General features: G+C 39.3%; 1 protein-coding gene across 1 annotated transcript in view; it reads right to left on the bottom strand.

Moving 5' to 3' along the window:
* SPATS2L (spermatogenesis associated serine rich 2 like) overlaps positions 1-6,579 on the bottom strand; it is a 125,358-nt gene extending 118,779 nt beyond the window's left edge. Inside the window, exon 1 of the mRNA XM_059475982.1 lies at positions 6,558-6,579. The gene's annotated coding sequence lies outside the window, so the exon portion shown is untranslated. The remainder of the gene's footprint in view (positions 1-6,557) is intronic.
* Between the last annotated feature and the right edge of the window lie 5,974 nt (positions 6,580-12,553).

The following is a 12,553-nucleotide window of genomic DNA, read 5'->3' as shown; positions in this document are numbered from 1 at the left end:
AATCAGATGTTTTGTTGAAAAGATGGTGCTTTGATGCCAATGGAAAGGACTGAGAATAGATACAGAGCTGTTCAGACGCTGCCTCAGCTGAGAATTTAGAAAAAACCCAAAACCCTAATGACACCTGGCCTTTAATTTGCCATCCAGCATTAGATACATGAGCCACTCTCTCCAGTTCTCCATTAGGGCCAGGGACAAATGGCAAACAGAATCAATCCAAGGAAAAATGCAGTTTTTCTTTTGCTTTAACCAGCAAATTCAGGAAATACTTAATATTCTTACAGTTTACACAGAACAGACATTTACTTAAATAACAATGCAGCCACAGTATAGAAACTGACTGGAAAAACAAAGCTTGATATTTTAAATGATTTAAAAAATTACCACTTTCAGCAGTTACAGCTCAATGTCCCAACAGCAGTACAATATGTAAAGCTGCCGTCAAATGATTTCTATCCAGCATGAGTTTTTGAACTGATACCACTAATCATATTTTAGCCTCAGTGTAAGACAGTTTTTGCAGAACTAATATTATCTTGCTACTAAAGACCTTTTCAAAATAAAGATACCTCAATCTAATTATCTTAATGCCATACAAACTCTAGTATCAGTATTGACCTTTTTACTTCCTTTAGAAATCACAATCAACATCCATCCTGCAGATTAATCCCCTAAATTGTTTCCTTGTCAAAGTGTCATGCTTTTTCATTAGTGATAATAGCTAATTGCAATTCTCTCCAATCTGCTATGCAGATAATTATCTAAAACAGACTTCACTGCCAGAGTATGCATGTTGTCTCTGTTATATAGTAAAATGTACCATCATTATTTGTATCACCATAGTACTTAGATGTCCCAAATGATGCTCTGCTTTTCATCTACTAGTGCTGTACAAACACAGAATTAATCTAGCACTTCAGTATCAATAAAGTCATGTTCACATTTGAGAGCCCTGGTGCTTGGGTCTGAGCACATGTGTGCAAAAAGCATTGGAGGATGAAAAGCAGACCAGTCAGTCCTTACTGTCTGGAGACAGGAGGGTCATACAAATGAAACCATTTCATCCAAAATCATTAAAAACTTCAGAAGGGGCAGAAACCAAACTCAGAATATTCTGATTCAGGTTTACAGCTTCACAAATAGCTCACTTTCAAGCATTTATATAGTTCATACATGCCACAATCCAGACTAGAACAACTTTAAACTCAGTTGTGATAACACAGCTGACATTTCTTAATTACACAGGCAAAATACAGTCCTGGTCTCCAGAATACATTTGGAGTACTTTCTCTCTAAAGAGAGAGGAAAAGATGGGAAAGGCAGACAACCTACAGCAGCAACATGGAAAGAACCTGCTGTATTTATACATCTATTTTCCATGTACATGATTACAGCCAAGAGAAGGGCAGTGAACTGACAGCACTATCCCCTTCACATCAGTGGTGGGCAGAGTGCAGTGAACCAAGATTCTGAAAGGATCCCCCAACCAACTACCTGAAACAGCCATTTTAACATCTTCCTGAAGAGGCACAGAGGTGAATTACAAAATACAACATTCAGGAAAAATATTCCCAAAAACCAAAATAGGTTGAATTTTAAAGACATTGAGAAAATGCACACAATCCTTTAAAGGCACAAAGTAATTTAAAAAAATTAAATGGAAAAGTTCACTTGAGATGTTACTGCTCTTTTCAGTAACACAAAGAAGGACAAAAGCAGCAAGACCTGTGGGATTCTGATGGGAAGGGAAATTAAAACAAGAGAATATTAAATTGTTCTTCTTGGGGAGTTTAAATTGGTATAAATTGCAGATGGAAAGTGATTGGGACTGCAATAGATGCTGATGAGATTTTGAAGGGAAGCAGACTCGATGATATGTACTAACCAGGCCATGTCTTTATGAAGCAGTCAGCATCAACTAGTTGTAACTCATGAACATTTCTGGCTTCTTCAATAAGCCTAGGGAATTCTTGTCAACATTTATCTGAAGTTCCCACTATTCTCCAATAACATTACAGCCCCAAGAAATGGGCCTACTAAGGGCCCCAAATCTCTGCTTGTTCATTACCTCCATCATCACTGCAACTTGCAAACACACCCTTTCATGCCAGAGGGGGCTTTCTTCATTACCATCTGCCTTCTCTCCATCCTCTTTCTGGCTTCTGTACCACCACCCGTCTGCAACTTACATGACACCAGTGCACAGAAAGTTACAGAGTTTATGGTGATTTATAACCAAAGGAAATTCTGAAAATTATTTGTTGATTGGCACAGTAGGTAACAACTTCTTGACAAAATTTACTCTGGTAATTGGACTGTTGTAATCAAACCATGTCCCCACTTACTTGTAAAAGTTAATCTGTCAATAAATGATCAATAACAAAGTTATTCCCCATTTGCCCAAAGTTAAAATGGCCACAGCTATTTAAAAGACTTCACATTCAAATATTGCCGTCAGTGCTATAAAACAGAAGTTACTGATATATACTCCTAATTACAGCCAACCTAAAGACCTTTCTGAGTGGAGATTTATATAATTATTACCAGACTGCTCTTATATTTTTATTTCAGTAAGTCACAGTGCTGTTGCCAATTCATAAAGCAGCTTCAAGATCTGTTTGTGCTGAAAGACATTAAGATATAAGGACAAGAAAATATTCACTAAAGTTTAAGGTCAACAATATGTCATGTGAAATATATACTGAAATTAATTAACTGCAAATATACCACATCAAATATTCCAGGAGCTTTACTGTTTATGCCTGTTTAACTTTTATAGATATATACACACATATATACACAAACACACTCATAAACATATATTTCCCAAAAAATAAACTTCAGATCCCTGGCAGTATTATCAACATATTACCATTCAGATATTGCATGTACCTCATTCTTTGGCCTGATAGCTATCACATGAACTTTGAAAGAAACAGACTCCTGTTTCTAATTAATAAGAACATAAAAGTGTTTACACAGGAGGAGAACCTAGAGAGTTTATTACACTGAGGCCTGTCCAGAGCCAGTGTGGTTTTGTCATGTGTATGTTAAAACTGACACAGCCAAGTTTGGTTACAGCCCGTAGAGCATCTGCAAGTCATTTACATTTCAAATGCTGCAATGATAAACACACACAGCTCTGTGACTCTCTGATGGCTACATCTCAAAGTGAATGAAGGGAAAGCACTCAGAAAAGGTGAGGATAAATTGCTTAAACTGAATTTGGGGAAGGGTGGGAATGAAGAGGAAGAAGCCCAAAAGATATTTCTAAGGACCTGAGCAGAACCTTTTTTGCACTCCCTATTCTACAGAAAGTTACTCCTGCCACATTTATACTGTGGAGGCATAACCCAGGGAAACATGGCTATTCAGACAGATAGGAAGTGAGTTTGCTTATCACACAGCTGCCTGACTGACCTCATCATAACTCCCCAAGGGAAAGCTCATTTTGGGCAGAGACTGATCCCAGCACAGATCTTGTCTACTCAAGACCAAACTTCTGACTCCAGCCTGAGCTAAGAGTTTATTTCTTCTCATACACTGGACAGGGCTCCTTCTCACATGTTCATTTTAATCACAAGAATTAGCCTTACTAGCAGTCCCAAATCAATTACTTCAATGTAAGTATTATTTAGGCAGACCCAAAGAAGTCTTTTCTGTCTGTCTTGCTTTGAAGTTAAGAATCTTTCACTCTTATTTCAGATCTCTAAGGAATGAGAAAAATGGCCAGAGTCAGATCTGTATTCACACTCTCACTGTAGCTAACTCCAATGAATAGTCCTGGTGGTAGAATTCTAGTTTAAGGTCTTTTTGAAATAGCTTGGGGTGTTGGTGACCCTCTAATCTGCTTTATCCATTCATACAAGATCTATTAAAGGACTAACAGGATGTGGTGTAAGTTAGAAGGAATGTGTTTGGACAAGCACTTTGCATTATGTACTTCTTGGCTATGGCTGTCAGCTTCTTTATAATTTTTTTTCTTTTACAAGCAGAAAAATTACTCTAAATTTTCAGCACATATAAAACCCCAGTAACAGCCTCCTTTGAAACACAGAAAAATGTGTGTACTTGAAAGAAAAGTTTAAATTTGGAAGTTCTAGAAGTTTTATTGGTATTTCTGACATTCACATCAACAGAGACCATCAGCTGACTCCTCATTGGTGACACCTCTTCAGAAAAGTCAGGTGATCTCTGAAGAGTTTATACTTAATCAAAAGTTATCAGTATATTTTTAGATCTGGATTTACACAGCCTACTCTCTTTACTCAAACCATTTCCTATTAAATCCAGAGGACACGTGTTCCAGTCAACCACAGCCATACATGTAGTAAATGTGCCTCCAAAGCAGCTTCAAGACTACTCTAATTTACAGTGGTAGAAGTAGGGATGAGGAAAAGCCAGTTAAAAAAACTGTCTGGCTTGAGGATTATGCAAGCAAAAATAGCTCTGATTTCTTGCCACAAAATAAGCAATTACAGCCTGGAGGCCTGGCTATAACATCCCAGGACAACGATGATAGATGGATTGTACTGCCTTCATGCTTTTAGCAAGGGACTGGAAAAGAGAAGACCTAATTTCTGTTGTGTCTGCTCTCTCATATGTCATAATGGCCACATTTTCCTGTAATTTTATTGCCACAGTGAGTATGAATGTATGTCCAGTTGTGGGTATTTTTCTCACTCCTTAGACAAGATCTAAATCTTACGGCTGAAAGACAATGAGGAAAATTAATTGTGATCATGAAGGTTGAATCTGCACAGATGAGCAGGAATACATTACCTGAGTTAATGTTTTCCTCATTGTTCTGCAAATTTAAAAACTAATCAATAATAAACAGCAAACAGCTACAGAAACCATAAAAGTATGATTCCATAATGGTGAAATAATGACAGCCCATATACTGGGTACTGTTACTGTCTGCTCAAGTGCCTCATGCCAAATGACCTGAGTCATTTGATTTTGTGTTGATGATGGACCAGGCACACAGGGGTTTAGTTCACATTTCTGATATGCAGGGGCCTTGCACAACCCAAACTCACATTCACAGAATCTCATTTGCAACCAGTGCAGCAACAGCACCTCACAGGATCAGAGTGAAAGATACACAGAGATATCAATGCTGATACAAGTTGCTTTGGCAAGAAGATGACACATTGCTGTGCACACCTTACCACCATTCTTCCTAACATTCTCAAATGACATCATTGCTTCCTATGGTGCTACTTGTGATTCCTGCAGGTATAAGCAGGAGTTGATAAAAGCGCAAATTCTCTGGAAACAGTCATGAGAGAAGCAGTAAAAAAAAAGGGGCAAACACGAATTTTTTTTCAAGTAGTACACCAAACAATTTGTCCTAAAGACAGCAAAAGTCACATCAAACAATTATTTTTCTAACTAAAAACCAGTTGAGATCACTACTGGGAGGAGCTACCATGCATGCAGACAAACAGGTGGCCCTGAGTGGAAGTGGCATGGCAGTGGGACACTGTGCTTAACACAGAACACATGACACAAAGAAGTTTGCAAAGAGCTGGCTTTTTACATACTTGTAGGCACACGTGGGCAGAACAAGCCCACACAATGTTGGAGCAGTACTGTAAACTACTTCTTCTGCAAAACAACAGTTCTGGGCATCTGGCCATGTAACTGAATACAGGGATGAGTCAATCCTAAACCCAGAGATGCACAATAAACTAAACAATCAAAGGGTTTACAGCTAGTGAACTTGGATAAACACATCTGTAACAATTTTTACTTTGTTAAAGATCCAACACCTCTGTAAAAATACTTCTTACTCTGTTTACTCCTGTGTAATTGCAGGCTTGATAGGAATCCTAAACATTTTGGTTGGGAAAGTGGAAAAGGTAGAGTGACTGAAATGGCAAAAATTGACCACCACTACCAGGTATGCCTGGTATAGAGAGCATTGCAGCAAAACACTGACTTCAGTTGCCCAACAAGCAAACTACTTCCTGCTTTTGAAATTGTATTTCTGGGCTCAAAAATATATAGACTAATGACAAGCATTCAAAAACCTTAGAAAGATTTGGCTTTGTCCAAAATGGGCTGGTTAGTGTGAATCTATGATTTCTACTACTATAGCTACCCATCTTGTCTATTTTTATGGTAAAAGATTCAGCTGAGTACCTTCTTTTGTTTGGCAACTCCAATGAAGATAGGATTGGAAGACAAAGACAGGAGCTTGATTTTTAAATTACTCTCTGGTGCACATCAAACCAGTGTCCCAGTTATACTAAACCTATTCAAACCATCTGTGACCCACAAACTTCTGTGCTTCCACAAAGGTGCACAAGTATATCTCAAGCAGACAGACTCATTCTTGTACTGTGGGGTCCAAGGTGCAGTAGGCAGTTGAAAAAAGGTGATGTCACAGAAGTATCAGCAAAGCAATATTTATGCTTGAGATGGGCAACTGCTAAAGACTGGAACAACCTCCTGTTAGAATTATTTGGAAAAATAAAAAAGCCAAACAAAACCTACACTCCCCTTTCAACTAGTTTAATAAGAGAGTTCCATAAGGTTACAACACATACCCTTAGCTGGTGCCAGAGATGAAGTGATTCTTCAGGGGACAACTTCCAGCTCCAGGTCAATAGTCTAAGCCATCCCCTCAGTGTCCTAAAGGTATCTGAGATGAAGAAAATTAATTCTGGGAGCACATTTGGCAACTCACTTAGCACAGGTTGTGCCACAGCTGCTCTCTGCCCAGCTTTGTCACTGAAACTGGGAGATGCCCCCAGAGCTCTCTGCATGCTCTCCTGCAGGAGGAGCCAGCCACGCTGCCACAGCCATGGCAGCCAGCCAGGCCAACCTGCACTGCTGCTCAGAGCACAGGCACTACAAACAGCATGGCCAGAACCACATCCTGGACATCTGCACTTTCCCCTTGCTAGCCCACCTCCATAATGTGCTCTACCATCAGTCTTGAGCTCCCATTGCTAACCCCTGTTTTATTTAACTGCTTAGAGCAGAGATCAGAAAGGAAAAATTCCCTGTAGGGATTATTACTAATTTAGTGAAATCCTGCAGGGACTCAAAAAATCTGCACTAAAATGAAGCATGCCCTGGAGTTTTCAAAAGACTAGCAGAGTTTGAGACAAAACAGGTACTCTCAAGCTGTCACTGCTTTTCTTTGCAGAGATCCAGCTTTGTGGAAAAATGCAATATTTTGATTTGTGAATCTGATCCAATTTTCTTAACTGGGCTGCTGTTCAAAGTAATGTATTAAAGAACTTCCTCACTTCAAATTATTTTCCCATTTTAGCTTTCTGGAAGTAGATGCTCTCCACTGACCAGATTTGTTATTTTGGTTATTCACTATTTCCAAAAGCAATGACATGTTATTCATTTAAGGGACTCAGTTCTCAACTCACTATTATGCAGTCACGATTAAATCAGTCAATCTTTGGTGTGAACTTGAAAACCTCAATTTTATTTTTAAAATGCTGTTCCCAACTGCAGTATAGGCAGGTTTAGTGTGTAACAGGACATTGCATTGGAAGGATGGCAGAATTTAGCCAGAAGCTTTTTGGCACAGAGCCTCTCACACCTCTTGCCCTTTTCCTGGATTAGGCATATTTCCTGGATGATTGTTAGGCACATATAACTAATCTCAGTAGCCATCTATCAAGAACTGAAAGAACTGAGCTGGCTGATACACACAGATTACTTCATAAATCACACCAGTCTCAAAGGCATTGCTTGCTGAGCAGTTTTAGAAAATACATCCTGAGTAGTTACACGTGGCTTTTGGAAGCTAATGCAGTATTTAAAGAACTGAACTAATAAGGCTAACAGCTTCACTTTGTGCATCAAAATGCTGAAAACTGACACATCAATTCTCAACATAACAGCTTAAGAAAAAAAAAAGCCGCTTCACAGAAGCTAAACTCTGAAGTCCCAGATAACATCATGACATCTCTTAAAGGCCAAGCCCAGGATCACAGAACACAGAAACACAAGTCCCTTCTGCCCTACCCAGAGATCAGAGGCCTGGACATGCAAAGTTGTTCAGACATTTTCTGAGACTTCCAATAGCACCTAGCCCAGTTTTGTACTTAAGTGAAAAAAAAAAAAGGATTTTAAGATCCCACCCTCTTTGAGCACACCTGAAATATTTACTAGCAAATATCAGCTTCAGTGACCTGTACTGTGTAAGACCAATTTCTCATCTCACAGCTAAAAACTGATCTGAGTATTGATACATGTGTTTCTGTCCAAAACAGGTGGCAGACAACCACACTCTATTTTCCAGCATGGGCCAGTCATGTAGAGTCTGAGGGTCTGAGCACCTATTTGGTGCAGAGAAAGCCTATTACTTTTATTGATTTTCACTGTATGTAATATGGACAGAGATCATATTGAGGAACAATTGCATGTCAGAAGCAATATAGACTCAAATCCTAGCATTTCCCTAGAAACCTCATCCTAGAAACCTCATAGATGTGATCAGGACACCCTTCCAGGAAATGGCCCCACTAGACTGCCCCTGGTAACTTCAGAAGACAGCTCATGGGAGCTCTGCCCTGTTCTGGCACAGCAGCTCATGTAAGGACATGCTTTGTGTTTGTAGCAACACAGCTTTAAAAGACACTAAGTTAATGTACTGGGGATTTCTGTACCTCCAAAAAAGCCAGGACTAAAAGCAGAAAGAAGAAACGATGGTCCAAAACATGTCTTTTTCCAAAGCCTAAACTTGCAACTCAGCTACAATTTCCCTGAGGAGGTAATATCATGTTTGCACTGCAAGTTTTGTCTAGAAGAGATAAGTGATGGTTACACAACAGTGCAAGAAATCGCTCTAATCTACCTGATGCCTCTAAAATTGCTTCCCTTCCAGCCAGCCTCCAAGACAGAAATAAACACTGTTGCCACAACCACGAAGAAAAAAAAAGTGCAGCAGCAATAGTTATAGAGGGTTGAAAATCCCTTTGAAGGTCCCAAAGATCTGTCCCATGTCCAGAACTGCTCTTCAGGCTCTGTGTGGGGGCCATGGGCTACTGCCCAGAGCCCAGCACAGTCCACTTGCTCTGTGCTGCTCACACTACACAAACAGTGAGAGAGAGCTGGTGCTTCATAAACTGTCTGCTTTCATGCTGAGCAGGCAAAGGAAGAGCTTGCTTTGTGCTTAAAGAAACAACAAAATTTGGTATTATTAAGTTACTAAGGTGAACTATGCTTTCAGTGAGCCACTGTCTAGCTTCTTATAAAACACAGCAAAAAATATAACCAGAAAAAGGGAACTCTCTTCTTCAAGATGGCATTGTGTGATTTTATACTTTTAGATTAAAGAGGCACATTGCTAGAGATATAAAATACATAAACACAGTCATAAAACCCTTTTTCTGCTTGTACCTCTAAACCTTCCTCTGGGTTTTAAAATGGAGGACTCCTCCTTTGTTTTGAGCACATTTCCTCTGCATTTCATAAGGGGGGGGGGCTCCCTTTTGCTTGAAAAGGTTCCCTTTATAGAAAGTTAAACAATGAGTTTGGAAAAGTTTTGATTGATAATAGCTTACATATGGTGCTACAGAAAAGGAGTCTATTTTAAGGATCCTTCTTCTCCAAGAAGGGATTCTAAAGAGGCACCATGTGCTCCAAACTTGCTGGCAACACTTGAGCCTGTTCTCAGAGCCTGCCTCTGGAACTACTCCCTGGCTTGTGATGGAAACCATAATCCTAAGAGCAGTGGAAGTACATTTTATTTCCTATGCTTGTGAGGCTCTGAGAATACAGCAGGAGTGGTGTGTAACATGCTGTTCTGGAGGAGATTCCTAGGAAACATTCATCCACTGGTCTCAGGTATATGAATACAGAGTCACAGATGTATTTCTTCCACACATAAACCCAGAGAAAAGGGAGGGACACTTGGTTGTCTACTTTCCTCCCCAGTGTTTGCTTGAAAAAAATTTATTTAGAATATATTGTTACAAGGAAATACATTTTAGCTAAAGAGACATTTTGCAATCTATTTGACTCAATATCTGAGAAATAAAACTGCATGAAACCTTTTATGTTAAGATGAGTCTTCAGGTCTTTCTCACTTTTCATCAAGATCTAATCCTAAACCATAATGTTAAGGGCATCAGGCACAGTGGCTTCCAGATAAGAAGCTTGTGTTTCTGGCCATAATCAAGAATTCCAGGAATTCTTCTTTCAGCAAATAACAGGCAGGAAGGACATAGTGACCTTGCAACATTCAACCTGCATCAAGAGCTGTCTGCCAACTTAAATCTTGCCTATGATTTCTATGATGACACAGCATTTCCTTTTCTAAACAGTTGCATTGCTTTGTGTAACTGTTTAGGATGTTATTTACAGAAGGGTGAAATAATTCCTATCGACTTAAGTGATTACAAAACTTGCCAAGAACAAAGTAATAAAATTTTGTAAGAAAAGAAGTACTAGCTTATAATCATTTAAAAACACTTTTGTAATGTCTACAGCTATGACAAGTCATTTGAAACAAAACTGGAAAACATGCAGAAGGGGGTTTTTGCTTATAAATCCTCTGAATTAAATATGCCTTCTATAAATATATTATCAGCATTGTTCATGTACAAAACCATTTGATCATGGTAACAAGAGTCCTAATAATTATCTGTCATCTGTGACATGTCACTTGATAATGCAGACCATAGTGTTTCTGTTTTCTGGGTATCTGCAACTATGTATAATGGAAGCAGAACTATGCATAGAAAGAGTTAAAGTTTAAAACAGTATCAGTTACCCTTTTCCATTTTCAGTATAAGCTGAGATATAAGAAAGCGCTAAGAAAGGTTGTCTGCTTTACTTACCCCAAAAGGCTTTTGACATAATGATCATCAAATGTCAGAGGTTCATAAGATGACCTTCACTGTGATGGAAAAAGATAGTGGTTATCAAAACAGCAAACCACACTGCCTGGTTTTGGTTAAATTACTTCAGTGCTTGCATACTTCTTCCTAGCAGCAGCATGAATTAACTGCCATGGAATTTCATAAATATACAAGGCCAAAGTTACCTCTAAGGTACAACAAAGATTATTTTGGTGTAAATTAAAACCACCTGAATTTGAATGCAAAATAATGAAAGTGTCATGTGCAAATCCACTCATCCAAAGTTCAATATTTTTGAAATTTCAAATCAAAGACTGGATTAGAGCCTTCTGTCTGACTCAAATAAATGGTTTACTAATGATTTTAACTTCATTGATCTCATAATGAATCTAAGTGAACAAAACAACTTGTCATTGGGCAGTTCATAATTCAGCACCACAGTTCACATCAGTAACTAGAGACATTCATGTTCCTCCGTCTTTTAAGTGAGGGGTGACTGTGCAGTATTCATAGCAAGAGCTTTTACTGGGAACATCAAATACATTAGGCAACAAGCTTGGCAGAAAGGCAACCTTCACATCATAATCCTGGGCAATTAATCCTGGCATTGTGAAGGATTGTGAGATCGATGTCTCACTGCCAGGTCTTGTCATTTTAGAGATATTTAACATTGTGATGTTGTTCTCACCCATGTGAGAGCTTGTCCTGGTTAAACTGTGACAGAGCTCTTCCTTGCTCCTCAGTAAAGCTTCCCTCTTCCCTTGTGGCACAAAGGTATTTTGCAGATCCAAGCAAATTCCAAGTGCCCACCCACAACTCCTATCCCTTGATACTTCCAGCTCCAGGAGTGATGTTTACTACTAAGGCAATTCATCTCCCTCGAAGAAAGCAGGGAGTGGATAAATGCTACCACTAGGGAGCATTTCACACTCTTCATAAACAGTTAAATCTAGTCAGTGCATGCAGACCCACAAAATGCAACTGCTAAGGAAGAACATATGCTTTCCATACATAAACAATAAAAACTTTCCAAAACTGTCTTTCAAGATTGTCTTTCTTCTTCAGCCGGAGCCAATGCATTCTAATCCCAGGGAGGTGTCTGCCACAAGTGATGCTGCATTGTTCCTTGCAGTCTTCTGAAGCAGTTTCCTCCTCTGTGAGCTTTACTCATCACATCCTGTGCCTCATTATGTTTCCAGGAAAGGTTCTCTAGCACAAGCCAGTTTCTCTGAAGCACTTTTGCTCCATTCCTTTCCTCTGCTGCTTCATCACATGAAGGAAGTACAATCACCTCAGGGAGGAGAGATACACCACGGCTGCTCTGCCCCCCTTTATTACAACCCCAGCTGGTAGAGAGGCCAGAAGAGAGTCTGGGTCTTGCACAGCTTGAAACTTCACATCTCGAAACCTAGGACTTCAGCTGACTGATAGCTTCAAATCAACACTTCCATCCAACTATTTCTCTGCAACATCCTTCCTAAAGCACTTTAAATGCATAACGTCCACGTAATTATTGTACATAAACCCCCCCTGTGTCTGCCCCGCGGAAAATAGGAGGTTTTATTTTTTAAGGAAATAAAGAGAGTAAGGTAGCTTTCACAGAGAGACACCAAATAGATTTGTCACCTGAGAAAGCAGCACATGGAGCTCCACACAGAGATGTTTACTTACTCACGCAGCCAGGAGCACAGTGTTATGGTCATCAAGATAAC

Source organism: Ammospiza nelsoni, chromosome 7 (assembly GCF_027579445.1).
Source record: "Ammospiza nelsoni isolate bAmmNel1 chromosome 7, bAmmNel1.pri, whole genome shotgun sequence".
Classification (NCBI taxonomy): domain Eukaryota; kingdom Metazoa; phylum Chordata; class Aves; order Passeriformes; family Passerellidae; genus Ammospiza; species Ammospiza nelsoni.
The sequence above is the reverse complement of the archived record's forward strand: the minus strand, read 5'-3'. Positions and strand labels throughout refer to the sequence as shown.